General features: G+C 42.5%; 7 non-coding genes across 7 annotated transcripts; all 7 read right to left on the bottom strand.

The window, feature by feature from the left end:
* Positions 1–9,323: 9,323 nt before the first annotated feature.
* On the bottom strand, positions 9,324–9,396 carry TRNAA-AGC (transfer RNA alanine (anticodon AGC)). Its single transcript has one exon. It is a non-coding gene; the product is annotated as a tRNA-Ala (tRNA).
* A 7-nt stretch (positions 9,397–9,403) lies between these two features.
* TRNAA-UGC (transfer RNA alanine (anticodon UGC)) lies at positions 9,404–9,475 on the bottom strand. Its single transcript has one exon. It is a non-coding gene; the product is annotated as a tRNA-Ala (tRNA).
* A 554-nt stretch (positions 9,476–10,029) lies between these two features.
* On the bottom strand, positions 10,030–10,102 carry TRNAA-AGC (transfer RNA alanine (anticodon AGC)). The gene has a single exon. It is a non-coding gene; the product is annotated as a tRNA-Ala (tRNA).
* A 7-nt stretch (positions 10,103–10,109) lies between these two features.
* On the bottom strand, positions 10,110–10,181 carry TRNAA-UGC (transfer RNA alanine (anticodon UGC)). The gene has a single exon. It is a non-coding gene; the product is annotated as a tRNA-Ala (tRNA).
* Positions 10,182–14,269: 4,088 nt separating this feature from the next.
* TRNAR-CCU (transfer RNA arginine (anticodon CCU)) lies at positions 14,270–14,342 on the bottom strand. Its single transcript has one exon. It is a non-coding gene; the product is annotated as a tRNA-Arg (tRNA).
* A 3,130-nt stretch (positions 14,343–17,472) lies between these two features.
* Positions 17,473–17,545, bottom strand: TRNAA-AGC (transfer RNA alanine (anticodon AGC)). The gene has a single exon. It is a non-coding gene; the product is annotated as a tRNA-Ala (tRNA).
* Positions 17,546–17,552: 7 nt separating this feature from the next.
* Positions 17,553–17,624, bottom strand: TRNAA-UGC (transfer RNA alanine (anticodon UGC)). The gene has a single exon. It is a non-coding gene; the product is annotated as a tRNA-Ala (tRNA).
* Between the last annotated feature and the right edge of the window lie 6,628 nt (positions 17,625–24,252).

Genomic DNA, 24,252 nt, shown 5'->3' with positions numbered 1-24,252 from the left:
TTGAGAATATTCCGTACATTCACCAGAGCAGTTTCTGTATCTAACTTGCGGTTAGCATTATTCAAGATAAAACGTCTCCAAGCATTATGTACGGTAGGGTAAGTATATCAGACGTACTTGCTAGCATGTCCGCTGTTTAGTGTTTTTCAGTGCTTATTATGCCCCGCGTCATATTCGTATTTATTGAGGAAGCCTGACTAAATGTCTTCTCTAATCTCTTGAGTTGTGATGTATTGTCATTTGGATTTCTGCATGGAGTTATCTGTCACTTCCTCCTCTCCTGTAAGGTTCCTCTCATACTTATCTGAGTGTTCAGTTTCCCTATCATTGGAGCCTAGTCCCCACCATTACAGTATCTACCCCACCTGTTAAAATATTCTACAGGAACGACTCACAAAACGCAGGAGTCCTGAAAGACATATAAATACAGGGCCCCCATCGACACAAACCAAAAGATTGAACTGGAAATTTATTAGAAGAACAAGGAAGCTGCCAACGTGTTCATGAAGTTTCCTTATCATTGGTGCCGAGTCTCCTTTCGCCACATGCCCACTTGTAGACCGTCAGCCCCAACCAACTCAACACATGTAAGACAACAACATATCTTTCAAGGCGCCTGATAATATACAACCAACAACCAATATACTCCATCAAAGAATCAATAATTTTTACATAGAACCAAAGAGAGAGAGAGAGAGAGAGAGAGAGAGAGAGAGAGAGAGAGAGAGAGAGAGAGAGAGTTAATTTGCTAACTTCCTTCCCAATTGAAGAAAACATTCAGAAGAATTAACGTGATGAATAATGTGAAATACATAAGCTTGTCATTAACAAAAAGTACTGGCATATGCATACTCTGTCGAGCCTCAGTAAAAGGTGGAGGCCTCGGCCAGCACAGACACAAGTCGTGGCTGGTGGCCGTCTGCACCTGGCACTCGTTGGCACTGCCCTCGTTCACCCCCCAGGGCGTCTCTCAGTACCCGGCGGCCAGCATCTCCGTCTTGAGAACGCCGGAGAGAAGTGGGACAAGCACCAGCTGGCGGTTTCAAAAGGGCGATCCACCCGCCTCGTTAATTTACCGTTGCCAGAACCTGCGAAAGAATTCACTATAACGCTCTCCGTTTAATCTCGCTTTCACCAGTAATTAAATGAGACGAATCAAATCAGCAACAAGATATCGCGCTCATGATACAAACAACTAAATTATAGTTTTTCTTTGCGTAAAGAGTGTGAAGAAGATGAGGAAAGTGTGTTGCTTAAGAAGGGCAGCAACACCGGGGCTGGGAAGTGGAGCGCGAACATCTGGCAGTCAGAAACACTCCTCTCCCAGGCCCAACGTAACACAACACGCCGGAAATAGTACAAAATCAAGAAAGTAGCATTTATAAACCAATAAGCAAGACGTAATTGAACACGAAATAACCAAGTAATACTTGTAGAGTAAAATTAAACCGCGTAATGCACACATAAACAAAACAAAAATGAACAGGGGCAGAAAAGAGGCTATGAAGTAGCCTCTAAATGGGGATATCAGATGAACTCATTGTTATTTTTGTGATCAACACTCTACAATTCTTCATATAGAATAGGACAGCTGGTCTGTAAATCCAAGACTTAATATATATATATATATATATATATATATATATATATATATATATATATATATATATATATATATATATATATATATATATATATATATATATATATATATATATATACACACACACACACACACACACACACACAAGACTCTAAATTAAAGCTCGAGTTGTATTTTCACACCAACATTTTGCTTTAGAAATAATAATTGTGTTGTAGTTTATATTACCAGCGTGTCAAATGTTGGAAAAAAAACAGCAATGCGTTTGTTCGGAAAGCATCGTGTGGTACTCTACAACGTATTGACTCGCGTATAGACATACACTGCAGTGTATGGTACACTGAATGAGGTACCAGTATAGTATGGTAGCGTACAGCGTGGTAGTACACAGTATGGTAGCGTATAGTATGGTAGTGTGTAGTATTGTAGTGTATAGTATGGTAGTGTATAATATGGTGGCACATAGTATGGTAGCATAAAGTATAGAAGTATGGTAGTGTATAGTATGGTTGCATATAGTATGGTGTATAGTATAGTTCCCGTGTACATAGGCAGTCCCCATGGCGAAGTGGTAACACACTCGCCTCTCGTTTCGCGAGCACTTTGTCCTGGTGTTCGTATCCTAGCCGGGGAGGACTTACTGGGCACCAACCCTTAACTGTAGCTTCTGTTCATCCAACAGTAAAATGGATACCGGGTTGTTAAACGATTTGGTGGATCGTATTCCGGGAAAAATTAGGATTAAGGATTTGCCTGAAACGCTACGCGTGTTAGTACATGAATGTAAGACCTCTTGTATAAATAAATAAATAAAATGGCATCCTATTGCCCTGGGTGCCGTCCGCAGCACGCTCAGGCCGCGTGGCCAGAGAATGTGTTCGTAATTTATATTTCCCCAGCATTTGGTTTCGTCAGACGGACTGATCACGTGGTGCTGGCGTGTTTGTAGGGGAGGGGGAGAACCTGAGTAATGCTTACCTATCAGTGACTTCGGTGGAGTGAAGTCTAGGGCTTGATGGCGCCTTTATCAGCTTCGTTGTACCTGTTGTGTTATTGTTGAGACTATTCTGATGTTCGACTTCCTTGTCCAATTTAAATTTTGCCTCGAGGGGCAAGTTTATTTGGCAGCGCCACTCATCCTGTGAGTGGACACACAGCCATAGCAGCATGTACAACACTCCCCAATAGGAAGAAAACCCGCTGGGTTGTTCATCCTGTCACTTGTACCCAGACACAGCTGGGTCTTGCTTAACTGTCTCAAGTGAACAGCTTCTCAAACAAGAAGATTAACATTTGTCAACCCTTAAAATCTTAGGTGATCATGCGGGTGCAAAATGGGGAAATCTTTTAATAACATTATCTATTTGACAAATAATATTTTTCCTAACTCAAACAATGTGGAGTTTATTATTCAACACATTTTTTTCTAATATCTCTCATGTGTTCACACTCTCTCATGTAGTGGTCAAGGCTGTGTCCGTCACTCTCATCACAGATTCTGCAACTCTGCTGCTCAACTGTTGTTTCCATTCCAAATCTCCAAGGATATTTGTACCCAAGACGGATTCTCGCTATTGCTGATTCTCTCCCGCGGCCACCTCCTCTTCGTCCTTCTGGCCTTAAAGTCTTGGGTGGAGAAGGCTTCCACAACTTCGTTTAAAACTTTTCACATATTAACTACCCTGACTGGGTACGAGAATTTATTTCTTAACACTTATTTCAGTTTACAGCTTCCGCCTATGTCTTCTCTTCCTACTTTCCTTCACTCTAAAGTGGCTGTCCTTGTCTTACCTTGTCAAGTAGTTCTCAGAATCTTGTTTGTTGCGATCACTTCCTTCTGTTTCTTCTTTCCTCCAGGTATGTAAGGTTTAGTTCTGGCCACTAATAATACATATTCAATATACATAAAATATAGTACATTATATAATGTATTATATGGTAGTTCAGTTCACTTATTATGCACCCATAATATTCTTTGGGTGGTAGTGGAAAGGAGAACAGAGGCACATAATGGGCTCAGGGACTGAGCCCAAAAATTCATTTAGCTTTAAGCAAGTTACAATCTGGATGTAATAGTTACAAAATTTAATGTATATTGTTACATCGACAATGGCACTGGCCTTTGTGTAAATATTTAATTTTGAATGAATAATGTGTAAATATTTCATTTTCAATGAAATATTTACACATTTCTTGAACATTTGTTATAGAGTTGTCTATGAATTCGCGCATCTTTTCGCACTCCATCACTCCATGTGATGGAGTGCGAAAAGTGACGGAGAATGTGAATAATTTTGCTGAGAGTTTACATTTGGTCAGGTCTACATCAGCAGGTAATGCAAATTCCCAGAGATACTTATAGCCGAGTCTAAACCGAGCAGTAGTAACATCTAGGATGATAAATTGAATAATTAGTGTAGATTTCACTTTGTCTCAGATCTACATGGTTTTATCAAAGTTCTTGGTGTAATATTGCTCTCATACTGCTTGCAGGCAATCCAAGATTATAATCAACGCCTTCTCTGAAAGCAGATTATGCGTTCGGAGGCCAACATGAAATGGAGTCCAAATAAAGCGGATTCTGTTACCATCATTAATCATTGTGTTGTATATGTGTCTAGCTTCAGACACGAGCATGTTACATTTATATGGAGAACTTGACCACATTCAGAGCACTGCCTGGGCGTGTCGCAACTCGGCCTTTGTGCAGTGCACATCCCAGAAACTCACCGGAAACCAGGGACACTTTAAGACACTATTTACGACTAGGAATACCAAGAACTCGCACCACAAAAAACTTAAATGTCATCCGCAAAGCTATAGTAATAAACATTATGATGATGAATACCATGAGGAGACGAGTATATATGGAACTAATAGAACAAGAACTCTGCAGTTATAATTACTAATAATTCACTGTCGGGGGACAGGAAGCCAGAGTGTATTCATACACGTTAGGCTTTTATCGAGCCCCCCCCCCCCAATTGACCACGCCCAGGATGCAACTCCACAACAAGCTGACTAACTCCTGAATACCTACTTACTGCTAGGTGAACAGAGGCACTAGGTAAAATGAAATGTGTCCAACCATTTTCTGTCCCCCCCCGGGATTCGATCCTGGCATTCTCGATTGTGCGTCGAGAACGAACCCGATTGTACTACCGAGACCCATTAAAGTTAATGGGTCCCCATGTTACCCATGGGACCTATGTTAAAGTGGCCAGGATAAGTCTGGGATAGAGACGTATCTTACGGCGTTCTCAAAACTACCAGATACGACAACATTTTCATAGAATATTATATTGTAGAATGTACCATATTGATGGAGTGACTTCCGACCCTCTTGGGGTTGAGATGTGCTGAACTCTGTAAATACTATCTCACTAGATTGGTGATTGATAAAGATTAAGCCACCCAAGAGGTGGCACGGGTATGAATAGCCCGTAATATCTCACTAGTGGAACTCTTTATATGCTGAAACTGTACCCAAGATATACTCTTTACCCTAACAATCATGTAATGTAGGTAATGTAACCATAACTTGAGATTATTAATTAATGCATTATAAAACTACAAAAGATTATAAAAGTGAGTTATTGTAACTCAATAACTCACCGTGAACCACACCAGCTCTCAAACCCTGTCACTGTACGACACAAGAATACGTACATGTAATCATTGTATAAATTTATGACCACGTCTGGGATAGAAGAAACTTTTAGGTTGCCAACCACTGACAAGAGAGGTTAGGAAGGAGCAGTTTTTTTTTTTTTTTTTTCTACCACAGACGTGGCCACACATTTACAATGCTAACCAGCATATATACATTTTCTTCTGTCCTCCATGGACAGAGTTAGAGAAGTGTTAAACATAGAGTTCAAGGGTTTATTGAACACTCAACCACAGAAGGTGATTCGGTGCTTTTAAAATGCTAAGCTAACCTACATACGTAAATACATAGATACACAGATTTACGTATGCCCTACATAAAGTGTTTGATGTGTCTTTTACATAGTGTCATTAATGTACATTCACAAAGGTGAAATGTAATTCTGATCAGCTTCCATATATACTTTATACCCATACATATACATACACACACACACATATACATACATATATACACACACACATGCATGAGAGGAGAGGAACACAAGCGCCCAGAGTCACACCACCACCACCACCACAAGGGGCCACACTCCACGAGGTCACCTTCCTGGAAAAGATGGCTAACTAACATTACTCATTCTAGACACGTCACAACCCCTGCCCTCACACACTTGAGGCTTGGTAAATGTGACGCTCTCCACCACAACGCCACCATTGCATTGCTTTATTAACGTTACTAGTCTCTGGCAATACTGATGGACTAACGAGGCCCGGCCATGATAGTTTAAGTGGGTTGTCTAGGTTCAAAAATTACTTCAAATTAGGCGCTCGTCAAGTTGGCACGACGGGCTGGACTGATAAGTTATTAACAATGCAAATACAGCCACATGCCAAGGGGCTCCAGAACCGAAGTCCATTATGCGTCCTCCACAGCCAAATTTTGCTTGATTCAACAAGTGGTGAATGCTGAACGTTTCACTCCCAGGCACATCTCTTGTGCCTGGTGAGTACGACGGGCTCACCATAGCCCGTGCTGCTTGGAACTTTTTGTTCCCAGTAGCTGAATCTATAACAACAGCAGCATACTGCGTGTCTCCGCCCTGCAGACCCGCCACAAGAGCAACAACCTTCAAGCCGCCAGAGAGCCGACACTGATGTTGGTCAGCGTTTTTGCACCTCAAAAGCTGCTTCGTGTTGTCGTACGTTTCGCTCATAGGGGGATGCTTAATCCAATGGAATTGATGGCAAAACACTCTCAATTAGGCAGCAAAACTGCTTTAACGACTTCTCGGATGATAACTAATCAACAGTTTTAAGCATTTACGTTCTCAGTGCCCCAGATTTAGTCAAGATTGACCTCATTTGTATCTTATGCATTTTGGCTGTAGTCCAGTGTTGTTATTATTACAGTGGGATTCTATACAATTGTATAGATACAATTGTATAGATACAATTGTATTGATACAGTTGTATAGATACAATTGTATTGATACAATTGTATTGATACAATTGTATTTATATTGACAAAATTGGTTTACCTCCTTTTCCCAATCCACGTTGACCTGACAGTTTAGGGAACACTGTCAGTAGCCGCTGTGGTTATCACCCCTTATCGCATTATCACAATGAAACGACAATAATGCGATTTTTCAATGGGAAAATCTGTGGAGCAAGGCGGCAGAATTGAACCTGCGTCTTGGAACACCCTAGGCTACCAGCTCGGTGCCTCCAGATTCCTAATGTGTCTGATCGGACTCCAGGTTATGTAAGTGTACCGTGGTGCATGGGTACGGTCACGGCCTACGGTGACCCCGAGACGCTGGTTCGATCCCACCGTCCTACTCTAAAAATTTACTCAACTCACTATCATTCCTAAGGGGGTAATTGATGACCACTAACAGCAACTTACATATAAACAAATCTTAAGCTTATCGTAATTCAACATGGTGCTTAAATACATTTTTATAGTTCTGTTTTCTTGAACTAAGTTAATTAGGTTGTTCTATTACTGAGGTAAATTATGTTTAATTTTGATTCTCTTTACACATTTATGTACATAGGCGTTTATTACATATACTAGCAGGTGGCTGACAGCGCTGCATCTAAAATTAGGAAGTTCATGGTGCTATTTCTGGGTCGTATCGTGGGGTATTTTCGTGGTTTTACGGTAGTATCTAGGCGCAATTTTGTGGTTTAGAGCCGTATCTAGGTGTTATCTTGGTACTTACATCTGGAACCAGGTAATTTTTATTATGTGCATAATAATAGTGACTACGAGGAAGTGAAGTCTCTCTTGCCTTTGTGTATCCGTTGTGTTATAATTAATTTTTCTCTTCTAAGTCATTGTTGAATCTGGCCTTGAAGTACTCCGGCTTGCTGCGTCCTCGGTTCCTGTCCAGAGGCGGAGGAGCTCCAAGAGATCTATAACTTTAAGCACTTGCTGGTGGGCCAGTGGCCTTATTAACCCTCCCGCTGAGGATAGGCCTTAAGGAATGCTCAGGAACAATGGTGGGGGGGGGGGGAGCTTTGACAAGCTCTCGGATTCCTGTCCCCCGTCGAGTCCACTACAGATGGTGGCCTTCAGGTAAATTCATCTAGAAAAGGCCTAACATGAAGCGTCTCTCTCTCTCTCTCTCTCTCTCTCTCTCTCTCTCTCTCTCTCTCTCTCTCTCTCTCTCTCTCTCTCTCTCTCTCTCTCTCTCCCACAGCCTCGTTGAACACCTGGTGGAGCAGCAGAAGGCAACCGGCAGTTGCTGTGTAGCCTATTTCAGACTCTACACTCGCCAGTCACGTGATCACTGCCGGGGGCTCAGAGGAGAGGGAGGGTATGGGTGTCGGGGGGAGGGGGATCTTGGGGATGGGCGAGAGAGGAAGGGGGAGAGAGGGGGGGTTGGATGCTATTTGAGGCGGGGGGACAAGAGAGCAAATGTAGGTTGGGGAAACGTGGAGCTCTGAGAGGGAGGGAATTATCAGTAAAAGTGCCGGTGCCCAACCACTTGGACGGTCGGGGGATTGAACGCTGACCTGCATGAAGCGAGACCGTCGCTCTACCGTCCAGGTTCTAACTGGTGATGGGAGATAGTACGGTAAAGAGAGGTGAGGATAAGTAGTGTACCACATCAAATTGTTTGGATGCGTAATAATGATATATGATAGAATACTTAAGAGCAACAAGAACTTTGCCCCAAGAATGTAACATTTAAATAAGAACTTAAGAACAAAGGTAACTGCAGAAGGCCTATTGGCCCATACGAACAGCTCCTATTTATAACCACCCAATCCCACTCATATACATGTCCAACCCACGCTTGAAACAATCGAGGGGACCCCTACCTCCACCACGTTACGCGATAATTGGTTCACAACTCAAATGCTGTGTTTAATATATTAATCTACAATGTAAAATGTGATTCTTGCACTGAGATTAATTTGAACTCACTAGATTTGTGCGCCCCCCTTGAGGGACTTGAAGTAGAGGAGAGTAAAAATAGCCTAAGCTACTCTAACCCTATGAGATGCATTTTATGGTCTCAATAAACGTACTTGAACTTGAGGGGTGAGGAGGTACTGGAGTGGGGAGGAAATGGGGTGAAGTGAGAATGGGGTTAGAGGGGTGAAGACAAGTGAAAGGGTAAAGAGGTGAGGAGGGGAGGTAGTGGGGTTACTAGAGATGGGGAGGAAGTGGGGGGTGACACGAGGAGAGGCATCAAAGTGATAAAGAATAGGGAGGAGGAAAATAGTAAAGCATGATAAGGAAGGGAGAAGAGAATGTTAACATACATAAAATATAAGAAGATGTGGCATGCTCGCATTCCCTACACACCTGGGACGTCCACAGTGTCAGGTGTAAACAACTGCCACAGGGTTTTAGTTTAATAATTATGTACCCTATACTCATCCTGTGAATAACATTCAGAGGTTTTAAAGATCATGTTCTGTGATAATGAAACACTTGTTCACTGAGAATTATAATGTAGTATTGCCTTGTAAAACTTATATATATATATGATTTATATTGTATTTTCTTAAATAAAGATAACAAAAAATATAATATGTTTTTCTTTGTGCAGGGATATTCCTGCGCGGGCCCTTTGCTAATGTTAAAAAGACCTGGAGATGCGGGGTATCGATCCCCGTACCTCTCACATGCTAAGCGAGCGCTCTACCATCTGAGCTACATCCCCGTAGGTCTGGAGGTGCCGGGGATCGAACCCGGGGCCTTTCACATGCAAAGCGAACGCTCTACCACTGAGCTACACCCCCTGAATGGTTGCAAACTCCATACCCATCCTGTGAATGGTAGTAAACCCCACAATGTTGAATCCACATTATCGTGTGTAATTTAGTAGTTCTCTCTTAACGTGTTGGCAGCGGAAGTAGTTTTATGAGCTTGTGGAAATGATGTGGTGATTGACGGACATCTGGACGCTGGTTTATGGAAGTGTCGCCGATCAGGGCATTCCAGAAAGGCTTCAGGTGGTGACCGGAAGGGACAGTATGGTACGGTCTGTGACAGGGCTTGTGTGGACAGTTTGGGACGGTCAGTATTCACCTAGTTGTGCTTGTGGAGATTTAGTTCTGTTCTTTCGGCCCGCCTCTCAACTGTCAATCAACTGTTACTAACTACTAAAAAAAAATTCCACACACACACACCCAGGAAGCAGCTCGTAACAGCTGTTTAACTCCCAGGTACCTAGGTAAAAAGGGTATCAAGGTGAAGAAACTCTGGCAATTATTTATCGCCGGCGCCGGGAATCGAACTCCGGATTACGTGCTCAGTGTTCAGCCACTCAGCCACCGACCCCCCACAAAAGACCTGGAGATGCGGGGTATCGATCCCCGTACCTCTCACATGCTAAGCGAGCGCTCTACCATCTGAGCTACATCCCCGTAGGTCTGGAGGTGCCGGGGATCGAACCCGGGGCCTTTCACATGCAAAGCGAACGCTCTACCACTGAGCTATACCCCCTGGATGAACGTGACAGGGCTTGCGTGGACAGTTTGGCACGGTCTATGACAGGGCTTGTGGGTGTGCAGGCGGAAGACATATAACCGGATTGAATAAATACTGACTCAAGCAAGTAGCGGAGTCACTACTATCCAGGACATCAGTCGAGGTGGAGGAAGAAGCCATGGTGGTCTCAGCAGGGTAGCTGAGATTGTTTCGACACGTTCATAAAGCTATTTCCGCTGCCAGTACGTTGAGAAACAACTACTAAACTAAATTCTACGTAATAATCTGGGTACAACACAGGTATGGTCTGAAGGTGACTCGAAAATGTTTTCCTCTTAAGAGGTGGTTATGCTATATTTCTGCGAATTATGTACAATAGTATTTGAGAACTTTGGAATCAAATTGGCCCTCTGAGCATCCACTCACCACCTACTTAATTTTCATTAAAATCTGCAAAGCTGTACAGGCACTTGAGCGATAAGATTCACAGACTAACTGACTCCCGCTAGTCCCACTAACAAACTCAGAAACTCATACAGACTCACAGACCCACAAACTCATTGGCCAACAGAATCCCACTCACATACATATTCACAAGTCCTTACTCACAAATCCACAGACACACCTGATTTGTAGGTTTTAATGGGAAAAACATATTAGCCAAACAAGAAGCCGCTGACATTCTCACAAAACATATTAGGAAGTTCCAAATATACGGCACCGATTGTGAGCTGGAGCAAAGTCCAACACGCCTAGCAACTGCTAAATGTCCTCACTGTTGCTAAGGTCTTCCGGCGCCAACAATGTGTTCGCTGCTTGCCAGGAAGACCTAACCACCAAGTCATCTATTCTTAACAACCACCTTGCAACGTCAAACATGGGTTCATCTCCTCTCAAGTCTGAAGTAGTTTGTAATAATTAAATGGAATGGAATTTTTGCCAATGATAGGAAAACATGACTAGATCGATTGACCAATGAGGCTTGCAGGAAAGAAAACAGATTATGACTTCTGACTAATGCAATTATTAGAAACATACAAATTATATAAATTACTTCAGATTTGGAAGAACTAGGAAATGACCAGAGACCTTGGCTATAACCTAGCAGGTTAGTGAGGCTGAGCCACTACCAGAATATTCAGCTTGTAAACTCTGTGACAAACCTTCAAGGCATTCACTGTAATACTATATTGTTGAATGTAAAAGATTTTAGACCTCCTGGCCTATTGTACCATCAACTGTGTAACATTGAATCTGGTGTGACTAATGTACTGAAATTGAGAATAATATGCATATATATATATATGTATACTGGACGACATCCTAACAATTTATCCTAAATTTACTTGTCCATTTTAAAGAATGAAGAACCCTTTAATTTATATTATTTTTAAGCTGCATTTCTTATGCACCCATCCCTGCCCTTGTGTGGCAGTGCACAATAAAAAGTTGGATTTACATGTTCGTACAATGAAACGTGTATACAGTCTAATGTTGTCGATTGTAACCATGATTATATATATATATATTATATATATATATATATATATATATATATATATATATATGTATATATATATATATATATATATATATATATATATATGCAAACAAGCCTGAATGGTCCCCAGGACTATATACAACTGAAAACTCTGTTTGTGTTCCTCACGTGTGCCCCAAAGAATGAGGTGATTTGATAAAATGCTATGCCCAAGATTACCATCCGAGTGCCGGCGGGGAAGTGGTTCATATAGCCTCGGCTATCACTTCCTTATGTCCGGTCGTGATGGTCAAGCGGATTAAGGCGTCCCTGTACATACCAGTTGTGGGAGTATGGGTTCGAGTCACTTCTGGGGTGTGAGTTTTCAGTTATATATATATATATATATATATATATATATATATATATATATATATATATATATATATATATATATATATATATATATATATATATATATATATATATGTGTGTGCTTCAGCTTACAGCTTAGACCTATTGTCTTGTGTATGACCCTCTGTCCTGTGTGACAGTAATACCAGCATTATCCTCACTCTAATAAGCCCTAATTGAATTACTCAGATTAGGTGAAAAATGCAATTAATTTTTGTCAGTATGTCAGTAAAGATGTAAATAATAATAATAATCTCAAGAGTGTCGGTTATCGGTAAGCCTAAAGTGTGGGTGCATACTAAGACAGTTTTTTTTTATCTTTATTTAATAAAATACAATATAAATCATATCACCCTATAAATCACCCTATAAATCATATATACATAAATTTTACAAGGCAATACTACATTACATATACAGTAGTATAATTCTCAGTAAACAAATGTTTCATTATCACAGAACATGAACTTTAAACCCCTAAATGTTATACTTATTTTTCTTTAAATGATTTACAATATTGGAGATTATATTTACATTAATTTACAGGAGAAATTATTACATGAATTAATGGACGTTATCAGCAAAACTGATTTGAAAATAAAATAAAACTAGTATGATAAATGAATGGAGCTTAGCCTACATTTATTTATCATACCAGTTACAGCACTAGCCAAAATATTATCTGTTATTTTCCATTATTATTTTATTATCGGTTGAGAGTAATTTACAACAATAAAACCAACTAGGCTTGCGTTTTAGAGTATATTATTGCTGGTTATTTCAGGCTAGAATTTTCAATGTCAATAAAAAGCAGGTTTTCTTTTTATGGTTAAATTAACATTAAGTCTTAAATTGAATTGACTTAACTTATTTACAGCAGCTAAATATACACACAGGTTTTAATTAGTACTTAACGTCGTAAACACGAGAGACGAATCTTCAAGCTGAGAGATATTTTATTTCCTTCTTTGCAATGTTGCAATCTCGCGAGCTTTAATTAAGCCTTTGGTAAGCCTTGGTTAAAATCATTAACATTCCACCAAGGTCAAGCAAGCTTCCAAAATGACATGCCAATGAGTGAAGGTCAACTTCAGAATTAAATTGTAATCCCCAGTCCTCTGTGCATCGATCCCATTCACCTCTCAGCATACACTGGTGATCGAGTCTTATAAATTTACGGGCTATTCATGCCCGTGCCACCTCTTGGGTGGCTTAATCTTTATTAACTGAGTCTTGTAACGCTCAGACCACACACTAACTAACGCAACATCCCAACTTTGCATTACAGCGAATTCCATTTCCATCCCCCATGATAGAGGACACAGATACAGGTACCTGGGAATGTTCCTCGAGTAGCCATGCCTTATGTGTAGCGCCCACACTTCTCAAGGAACGTGCCCAGTCAAGCCTCCTCCCTTAATGCCCTGACTGACCCCTCCTGCGGAACATAGACGATGCTCTGCTTTTATATAACCAACATCCTCGACCAATTCAATTACTGCTGCCAAATATCTGCACCCACAACCACACTCCAGAGCCCAGAGGTCATACAGAATACTGAAGTATATATCATTTATGGGAATCATCACCCACCCATTGCCTCCAGGGGTGCCAATTACCTCCTGTTTTCCCATGTATAGTTCCTAACAACCCATTTCGACTCTCTTGCCATCCTACAGCAGTTTCTAACAAGGGTCATACATCATATGTTCGCTTTGTTCAATCAATCATTACACCTGAATGGCCAAACTCACTACTAAAATCAACCACTGCCTCAACCCTCGACAATACATTCGTATTAACTGCATCATACACAAATGGATCTCACGTCATTAACAGTAACGAATCCTGTCACCGGTGTTGTGCGAATCTCACCTTTCCACCTCAAACGAGGATGGAGACAACCTAACTAGTTATCAACATGCATAGTGGAACTGTACGTTTTATCCCCAACTTTAGCATAAATAGCTTTAGCATTGCTAGCAGGAGGATACACAAATACAGTTACTCAAAAAATTGATTATCCAAGCTAGCATGACCAGAGTCACAAAGAACTGTCCTTCCCTTGCCTACGGTTCCTGCAAATTCATTCAAAATTGTCCCATATAAACATATGACGGTTTTCAGCACTGTATTCACCTATTTGTTCTTGCGGGGGTTGAGCTTTGGCTCTTTGGTCCAGTCTCTCAACTGTCAATCATCTATAATGAACCCCTGGTGGGACTCGAACCCACAATCCCTGGCTTAGGAGGCCAGTGCCTTATCCATTGGGCCACAGGGGCTTGGTTTGGGTTCCATTGCGTGGAACCCCTCGAGTAACTACACATAAACAGCCGAGTCAACACCACGATAAAAGGCCCAACACTCTACTATCACCCAAATATTACAACAAAATGGAATGCAACATGTCATGGAACCATCAATGAAAACTCCTGGGACATCTGGAAACACACCAGGCACCTCAACAGCGAAATATAAATACCATTACCTGACTTAAGACTATTTAACCTGACTATTGAACAATTTACCTGACTATTGGACAATTTAACCAATGTATCGTACCAACTTCTGTACCAATAGTCCATGCTAGCAGCTTGGAGTCTTTTGCTGGCCTGACTAGGACAGGGGACCAGCTCGAGACCTAAACAAGCTATTACTCGCCTAGTCAAACTTGATTCACCATAAAAAAAACTAACACACCAAACGGGAAGCACACAGCTATAACTACAGAAGGAACTTCAGAGAAAATGCATCCATTGTCAAGTTCCTGAGGGAACTGAACTCTTCCTTCCTCGCTCCTCATACATCAGGGCAGAGACACAAAGAAATTTAAACAAGAACTAATCACCTTCGAAGTAGCCTTCAACACAGCACATATTAGGAGAGACAACCCATTGCACGTAAAACAACAAATAGTGAAAGCACTCGATAAATATGTCCGCGCCATCAAGAAATTGTGCCAAATTGTAACATTTGGAAACAAGATCACCTTAACGCTAGCAAACCAAAGAAAACGAGGACAGTGCGACACTGCCAGCAGCATCTGACGCTATTCATAGAAATATCTGTCACATTCTAGTGTTTAGATTAAGTTTAACTTCCAGAAATACCACGTCTAAATAAGCCGTCAACTGTGAAGTACCATCCTACAATGCCACAAGTCCATCCTCCTGAGGTTCCACTGGGAGAAGGAACCTCCCCGCAAACTACAGATATCACATAGAAAATGTGGATAGGTTGCATGGGTGTGGGAGCCGGTGCCGACCAGTCTACCATGAGGCAGTATATACATAGTATACAACGTTCGTGGCTGGCGCACTTCTCCTGTGCCAGGTAAGTACGCCGGGCTCACCATAACCCGTGCTGCTTGGAACGTTTTGTTTCGAGTAAGTAAGTACTCTTCTTGCCTTAAAAATTTGTTTCGAGTAGCTGAATCTAAAACAACAACAAACAATCGTGGCTCGTGTCCAGAATCGGGTCAACCGCGACCATGATATTCGGACAGCCATTGGCCCAGTCCCCAAGGTACTGTGTACTTCCTCTTGGAACGTAAGTTGATGGTGTACAGACGCAGATACCTATGTGCTAGAATACTGTGATATGCACTCGAGGTATATCCCCCTGTTGTTTGTGTCCGTCTGGTGCCTGTTCCATTTCTCGTGGCAAGACCGTTCCGGCAGCCATCTTGAGTCCTAACCTGCTGCATCTCCACTGATAGTGTTGAGTGCTGTTTGCACCCTATCACCTGGCGAAGAGCTTGTGGCAACGGGAGTTAAATTGCAAGCGTAGCATAGGAACTCTTCTCCAATACTGAATTGCATACCGATTGGATTTTCCATTAGTATGCTGAATAACGATACTCTGAATCATTACCAACATATCGGAAGTCTGATTTTTGGCTCTGAAATTTAACCAATGTATCGTACCAACTTTTGTACCAATAGTCCATGCTTGCAGCTTGGAGTTTTTTGCTGGCCTGACTAGGACGGAGGCCTTCTTAAGACCTAAGCAAGCTATTACTCGCCTAGTCAAACTTGATTCCTGATTGGATTGAACTCTAAGATATCCTAGTAAGCATTGCCAACGCCCAAACAAACGAGCGTGCACACGCGCATCAGTAGAAGACAAGAGTTAAGGGGTGACACGACTGCCAAGCACAAATTTTTTAGAGGAATTGATAGGACAGACAAATTACCAAAGGTGGTCCTTGCACAAAAGGGACAGGTTAAAACTGAGTACCCAAATGAGCCATATAGACAATGGAAAGAATGATTTTAGTGTCAAAAGTTGAGAGCTTATGGAATGCACAATGAAGTAATGCGGTGGAGGGAGGGTGGAGGGTGGAGGGAGACTCCATATTTAATTTCAAATGCAGAAATGACAGAGCCCAGTATGATCAGGCTACACCAGTTGATTGACAGTTGAGAGAGCGGACCAAAGAGCGGAAGGTGAACCACTGCAAACACAATTACATGAGTACACACACGCACACAAAGGACTTCTTCTGAACACTATATACATCCTATATGAGACCCATTCTTGAGTATGCTGCTCCAGCATGGAACCCCTACCCAAAGAAATTAAACATAACTAGAAAAGACCGGAAGATATACAACAAGGCTTGTGTCCGATTTAATGTGACTGAGCTACGACGAAAGACTGAGGGAATTGGACATTGGGTGAAAGAAGGAATAGTAAAGACATGGCTACAACGTACAAGATTCTGAAGGGAATTGACAAGGGAGATAGAGTAGCAATGGTCAAAGTTATGAATAGTAGAACGATGGAACATTATTTCTAGTATTATTTCCAGAACTTGAACACAATCATTTGATATGATATGCAGAATATCCATTAGATATGAAATCATCCTTCATTTTATGAGAAAAGCGAGTGGAAACTAGCTGACGTACTGATTTCATTTAGAGAGGGACAAATGGGGCTAAATTGTCCTTGTTGAGTTATAACAGGTGTCGTCCATGAGGTCGGGCGGGACGGGCAAGCCTTGAGTACATTGTCGCGGTTCTTGACAGTAAGGTCGCCGATCACTCATGCCTTCATGACTTTGCTCAAGTGACAGTTCTAACTCGGTACAGGCAGCTCGAGGTGACGGAGTGTCTTGAATTCACCTAGTTGTGCTTGCGGGGGTTGAGCTCTGCTCTTTCGGCCCGCCTCTCAACTGTCAATTAACTGTTACTAACTACTAACTTTTTTTCCCACACACGCACCCAGGAAGCAGCCCGTAACAGCTGTCTAACTCCCAGGTACCTATTTACAGCTAGGAAACAGGGGCATCAGGGCGAAAGAAACTCTGCACATTGTTTCCCGCCGGTGGCGGGAATCGAACCCCGGCCCACGGAATTACGTGCGCAGCGTGCTGTCCACTCAGCCACCAGCTCCTGTAAAAAGACCTGGAGATGCGGGGTATCGATCCCCGTACCTCTCACATGCTAAGCGAGCGCTCTACCATCTGAGCTACATCCCCGTAGGTCTGGAGGTGCCGGGGATCGAACCCGGGGCCTTTCACATGCAAAGCGAACGCTCTACCACTGAGCTACACCCCCTGGACTATATACCCGCCTCGATCACATTGAAATCACGCGACACCATTGTTACTGCTTCGTCAGCTGATGGGTGTCATTACCTGCTCCAGGCGGACATGAACTGGGGCCAGCTTCACGAAGCAGTTACGGAAGCACTTAGGAACCTGGGGCCAGCTTCACGAAGCAGTTACGGAAGCACTTAGGAACCTGGGGCCAGCTTCACGAAGCAGTTACGCAAGTACTAACGAACCTGTACATCTTTCCTCAATCTTTGACGGCTTTCGTTACATTTATTAAACAGTTTACAAGCATGAAAACTTCCCAATCAACTGTTGTTATTGTTATAAACAGCCTCCTGGTGCTTCGGAGCTCATTAACTGTTTAATAATTACAAAAAATATAAAATACAAATACAAATATTTATTCAGGTAAAGTACATACACACAAGGTGAGATACAAACGTTGATGGATTTATAGATAGAGCTAGTACATACAATGCCTAAAGCCACTATTACGCAAAGCGTTTCGGGCAGGAAAAACACTAAGACTAAAACTTAATACTAATCGTAAACAATTACAATTAAACTTAATACTAATTGTGAACTTAATACTAATTGTAAACAAAGCCGCCAAAGATTGAGAAAAGATGCATAGGTTCGTAAGTGCTTGCGTAACTGCTTTTTTTTTTTAGATATATACAAGAGTTGTTACATTCTTGGATAGCCACTACAATACAATACAATACACAATACAATTTTATTTAGGTAAGGTACATACATACAATAAATATTTACAAGGATTGTTTGACTTATAGGTAGAGCTAGTACATACAATGCCTAAAGCCACTATTACGCAAAGCGTTTCGGGCATGATAAACTTAAATGACAAGCTTAATACTAATTGAGCATAATGAGTAGAATGAAAACAAGAAATGAAAACATAGATGAAAAAGCAGCACAAATACAATTATGTCGACAAACAGCGCTCTTTAAAGAAAAAAAACAGACATTGGTTGACAATAGAAGGGTAAGGTAGGTTACAGGGAATTTATTAGGTATAGCTTCGCTTTTAACTTAAACTGGTTGAGAGAGGTACAGTCTTTAACATGGTTGGGAAGGTCATTCCACATTCTGGGCCCCTTGATTTGTAGAGCATTTCTAGTTTGATTAAGTCGTACTCTAGGAATATCAAAACTGTATTTATTTCTGGTGTGATGCACATGGGTTCTGATACAACCTTCTATGAAGCTTTTGAGATCAGGATTGGCATTATAGTTTAGCGTTTTATATATGTATAATACACATGAGAGAATGTGCAGTGACTTAATGTCTAACATATTCAGAGATTTAAGTAGGGGTACCGAGTGATGTCTGGGGCCAGAATTGGATATTGTCCTAATAGCAGCTTTGTGTTGAGTAATTAGAGGACGTAAGTGATTTTGGGTAGTAGAGCCCCAAGCACAAATACCATAGTTGAGATATGGATAGATAAGGGAGTAATAGAGAGTCACCAGGGCAGGGCGTGGTACATAATATCTGATCTTAGAAAGAATGCCCACAGTTTTTGAAACTTTTTTTGATATGTTTAGAATGTGTCCCTGGACGCGGACCTGGACTAGTACGCGTAGCGTTTCGGGCAGGTCCCTGGAAGGTCCCTGGAATACGATCCCCACCGCGAAGAATCGTTGTTACAACCAAGTACCCATTTTACTGTTGAGTTAAACAGAGGCTACAGTTAAGGATCCCCGGCCAGGATACGAACCCATGACAAAGCGCTCGCGGAACGCCAGGCGAGTGTCTTACCACTACACCACGGAAACTAATCTTCGTGACTCTGGCCCTCGATGATCTCCGGGACATATTCTTTAGTTAAACGTTCTCTGCGTATAGACGAGTCTCAGTACGGGGATGGAGTGGACGTTTTGTAACCACCAGGACACCACCAGTAGTAAAACCTGGAGGGTCTATGTATCCTTGTCAAGGCCTACCATAGGTTGGCTATGGTGAGTCCGTAGTGGACTTGCCTGGCACAGGAGCGGGGCTGGAACTCTATATCTTATTATTATCAGTCCTTGTGCTTTGAACTAGGACAACACCACTCCGCCTCACCACTAGCCTCCTGCTGCTTAAGAAAAACTCAAGCCACAAGCTTAGACCGAAAAAACATCTCCAATCCGCGGTGGAAAGGCCACCGAACTTTCAAGCCTCCTCTCTCCACATCCAAATCCTCTTCCAAGAATTTCACCGTCCCATCCTTCTTCCTCTCACCACCCTTGTCAAGTTCTTTGGTATAAAAAGTTCAAAAGTCCTGCTGTAGGTTTTCGCGAGTTCATACGCGCTCGCGCGTGTGGAGGTACCCAGGACAGGGGTTTGATCTCCGTCCTACTCCAAAATGTTCTCATTGATACATTACGTTAGTGTGACTTGAGTACTTATATCTCCAGGTCTCTTACTAAACTAACCAGCCATAATCTCTTATCCTCACTGCGGCGGGATAAACATCAGGAAACTACCAGGAAGAACATTCACGAGTGTGACGGAAGGTAATTTCCATTTTCGAAAGCTTTCGATCTGAGTGGGTAGGGTTTGTGCACCTGAGTGATCATTCGTGTTATCGGCGAGACTTTAAACAGGACGGCAGGAGGAGCAAGAAAGGAAATGTGATGGGACACGCATATGAGATGCTTCTGCTGAAGTTTGACAAAATATCACAGAAAATGCCTCTGTGAAAGACCCCAGGAGCTGAAGACCAGCGTGACGATATGTCAGGTTAAGTTGGATAGTGAATGGATGACATAAGCCGGTGGTGAGAACCAGGAGCTGCATGTGAAATAGCATGTAGAAAGTCTCTGTTCATGTTTGAAGAACAGAAGAACATTGGTGAAGAACAATGTCGCCTTGGTACGAGTTGAAGAGCTGGAGGTAAAAGTTGCTTACCGGGTCATTACAGCTGAAGGACATTCCTAAGAGCCAATACAAAGATCCAGGAACCGAGGTACAACCTGAGCCTAGTAGCTGAAGTGTATTCTGAGCTCATGGGCAGAGCCTAGAGCTGAAGTACAACCTGAGCTTAGGGACGGAGTCTAGGAGCTGAAGTACAACCTTCCAATAAACAAAATATATTTTAATGTTGCAACTCCAGTACATAATGCCTCAAGCCATGCAGTGATGGAAGGTTGAAAATCCATAGTACTAACGTCAATAGAAACCACGCTACTGGCTGCTGTATCCTGCTTGGCGTACTGTAGGTGGTGCGGCGGGCGCCAGCCTCATGTGCGTGTGTGTGTGGGGGGGGGGGGAGCATCATAAACTGCATAAACCAAAATATTTATTATACGTATTCCTGACAGTCGGCAGGTGTAGAGTGAAGGTAGTGCAGGTGTAGAAGCACACCTGCGGCCCAAGCTTCACTCCCCAGGGCCGGAATGATTCATGCCTGGCTAGTTACATCACGCCTTCGTCCACCTTGGTGTCCACGTGCTCAGCCACCGACGGAAACTCCTCACAACAGTCCCGGTTATTTTTCTCATAAGGCGGTGTGGGTGGACGGCGCCTGCTCTGCAAGGTGGAACTTCTAGGAACGCGTCTGGGTAGCTACTTGAGAGTAATAGTCGCACTAGAAACCTCTGTCGACTGTCCCCATCTCCTTATAAGTGCAAATATTTCCGCGTGAAGGGGTGCAAAAGAGGAGGATGTAAGGAAGGGAGGGAGGAGAGAGAGAGGGAGGTGAAGTGGCTGACAGGTGAAGGTGAAGAGGGGGTGGGTGACGGGGGAGGGAGGGCGGACGCTCACCTCGGCCAGCATGCGGTGTTCACGTGATGGTGGAGGAAACCGCTCACATCACCACCGCCGCAGGGGATCTGTCCCCCCTCCACCACCACCACAAACACGCTAGCTACTATCTCCTTCAACACGGATTACCCTGCTCTACAAAAATAATGATGTTAATGACATAATAACCGTGTTAACACTGTGGGCATCCATTTCCCACGTTTATATAGCAAGTGTTTCTCCTTGACTCGTCCCACTCAACGCCCCCAGCTGCCCAAATTTAATTTTTTTAAACATTTTGCCCCGAGGGGCGAGTTTATTGGGCAGCGCCACTCGTCCTGTGAGTGGACACACCGCCATACCAGCGTGTACAACACTCCCCCCAATAGGAAGAAAACCCGCTTGGGGTTGTTCATCCTTGCACCCAGACACAGCTGGGACTTGCTTAACTGTCTCCAGCGAACAGGTTATCGAACAAAAAGTCTGGTGAAGAACCAAAGCCTTAACTCCCAAATTCTCTATGGAGAGATGACCTTTACGAAAGGACAAGAAACTTGGTATTGGAACCATGCAAATTGTAGCCTATTACGCAGAATTTGTTGACGCAATCGGTTCATTGGTTATCAAGAATATGTCAATGTTTTATCAAATACATTGAATGTCAGATGATTCTCTTTGTTGATTTATTGCAAATATTTTGTTCTTCTTGACAACATACGAACGTGTGAACGTTCTTCCTGACAAACATACGGACTGTTGTGAACGTAGCACAACCTTCTGATATCAACTATTTTTTGTTTGTTTAGTCAATAACTTTAGTTCATTTATTATGCACCCCATACCCCATCCTTTTAAAGTTCTTTTTTTTTAATTTTGCCCCAGGAGGGTGAGTATATTGGGCAGCGTCACTCGTCCTATGAGTGGGAGTGGAAAAGGTTAGACACACATAGTGTAGCCTTAGGAACTGAACCCTAAAACTCAATCAGTTACAGTCTACATGTATAGTAAATAAACAGCTCTACATATCAATAGTTTTTTTATAACACATAATGGGATCCGGAAATGAACCGCAGCGTTCGTTTAGTTGAAGCCAGTCGCCAAGTTTTGCACCATGGTAGAAAATAATTTTGACTGAAATACTTATATATTTCGTAAACGTTTATTGTAGAATTGCTTAGTGACGTTAAGTAGGTGAATAGTTTTGCTGAAGTTTCCATTTGGTAAGATGTGATGATATGAAACATTGATTTACTAAGAATTATATAAATTACATGTAATATCGTTTTTTCCTTGTAAATTGATGTATATATGACCTTTATATTGTTTATTATTTAATAAAGATAAAAAAAAATCTACTTCAAATTCTCAGAGGTATTTAAAACGAGCCTAAGACTCCAAGCACTTTTAACAATACATTTTTAAATTTTGGAATTTTAGATTTTAGTATGGATCTCATACACATCTTCAGGCAGATGCTGAAGGCGACGAGGAAAGACAGTTTTATCCCCAAGAACGAAGTCTTGATCGTGCTCCTCAAGAACACCTCATTTAATAATCATAACAATAATACTGAAGAGTACTGTAGATATCCTTCTACGACGAGACGCAGCAGCTGAGAGTTTCTTAATTGTTGCTTTGACGTCGCTCTCATTCTGGTGCGCACAACTTGAGGGTGACTGTAGTGAAAGTCTTGGTGATTGTAGTGAAAGTCTTGTCGAGGACCATCAGACTTCACGTGCATTCGTCGTGCATTCCCGGACGACCTGACGTCACCCACTGGCCCTGGAGACGAATCAAGGTCGTGAGGAGGCTCCTTGAGAGACAGAGGGAGTCATCAAGTTTGTTGACCTTGGGGGGGGGGGGGAGGGGGGGGGAGGGGGGGGGGGAGGGGGGGGGAGGGGGGGGGAGGGGGGGGGGGGAGGGGGGGGAGGGGGGGGGGGTAGAAATAGCCTAAGCTACTTTATCCCTCCGAGATGTATTTTTTGTCTCAATATACGTACTTGAACTTGAACTTGTAGATTGAAGTAAGTCGCCAAATTACTCCCCCCCCCTTGTGAGACCATCTTTGTGAGCATCTTCCGGCGATTACTCATTATAGGACGCTCTTGTGAGATACTATTTTAAAGATACCCTTGTGAAGACACCTTTGTGAAGACACCCTTCTTCTTGAGGTTACCTTGAGATGATTTCGGGGCTTAGCGGCCCGGTCCTCGACCAGGCCTCCTTTTTGTTACACACCCCCAGAAAGCAGCCTGTAGCAGCTGTCTAACTCCCAGATACCTATTTACTGCTAGGTGAACAGGAGCATCAGGGTGAAAGAAACTCTGCCCATTTGTTTCCGCGGACCGAACCCGGAACCTCAGGACTACGAATTTCGAGCGCTGTCCACTCAGCTGTCAGGCCCCTTCGATAAAACTACCGTCTGGTCGCCATCCTATGAAATCTGAGACCTCATGATTGTAACAGCAGAATAACTAAGGTAATCCTGTGCATCACAAACTTAATGCCTTTAAGAAAGCAACATATATATTCTAAGGCAGGCATGTCAACCTGAGGGTCCCCAGAGAGTCATATGGCTTTCTCTGAACACACAATTTGAGCCGTTTTTACAAGGCATCGCTTTACGAAATCTCCTTCACTGTAAAATTTCCCACTCATGGCCATCATTGGGCTGACTTCATAGCTTGCAGTAACGGGAGCAACATTCCCTTTCTCAATTTCGTAAAACACGTCTGTTGCTGTCTCAAGTTAGCCTTCAATTTCTTGAGTCTTGAGACACGCATTGGGTCTTTATATTTATCGTAAGATCGATGATTCGTTTCATAATGTCTTATCAAGTTGTACTCTTTTGGCCTGGCAATGTTGTTGTTGCAAATTAA

The sequence above is a fragment of the Procambarus clarkii genome, chromosome 31 (assembly GCF_040958095.1).
Source record: "Procambarus clarkii isolate CNS0578487 chromosome 31, FALCON_Pclarkii_2.0, whole genome shotgun sequence".
Taxonomy (NCBI): Eukaryota; Metazoa; Arthropoda; class Malacostraca; order Decapoda; family Cambaridae; genus Procambarus; species Procambarus clarkii.
Note: the sequence above shows the minus strand (reverse complement) of the source record. Positions and strands in the feature narration are given on the sequence as shown.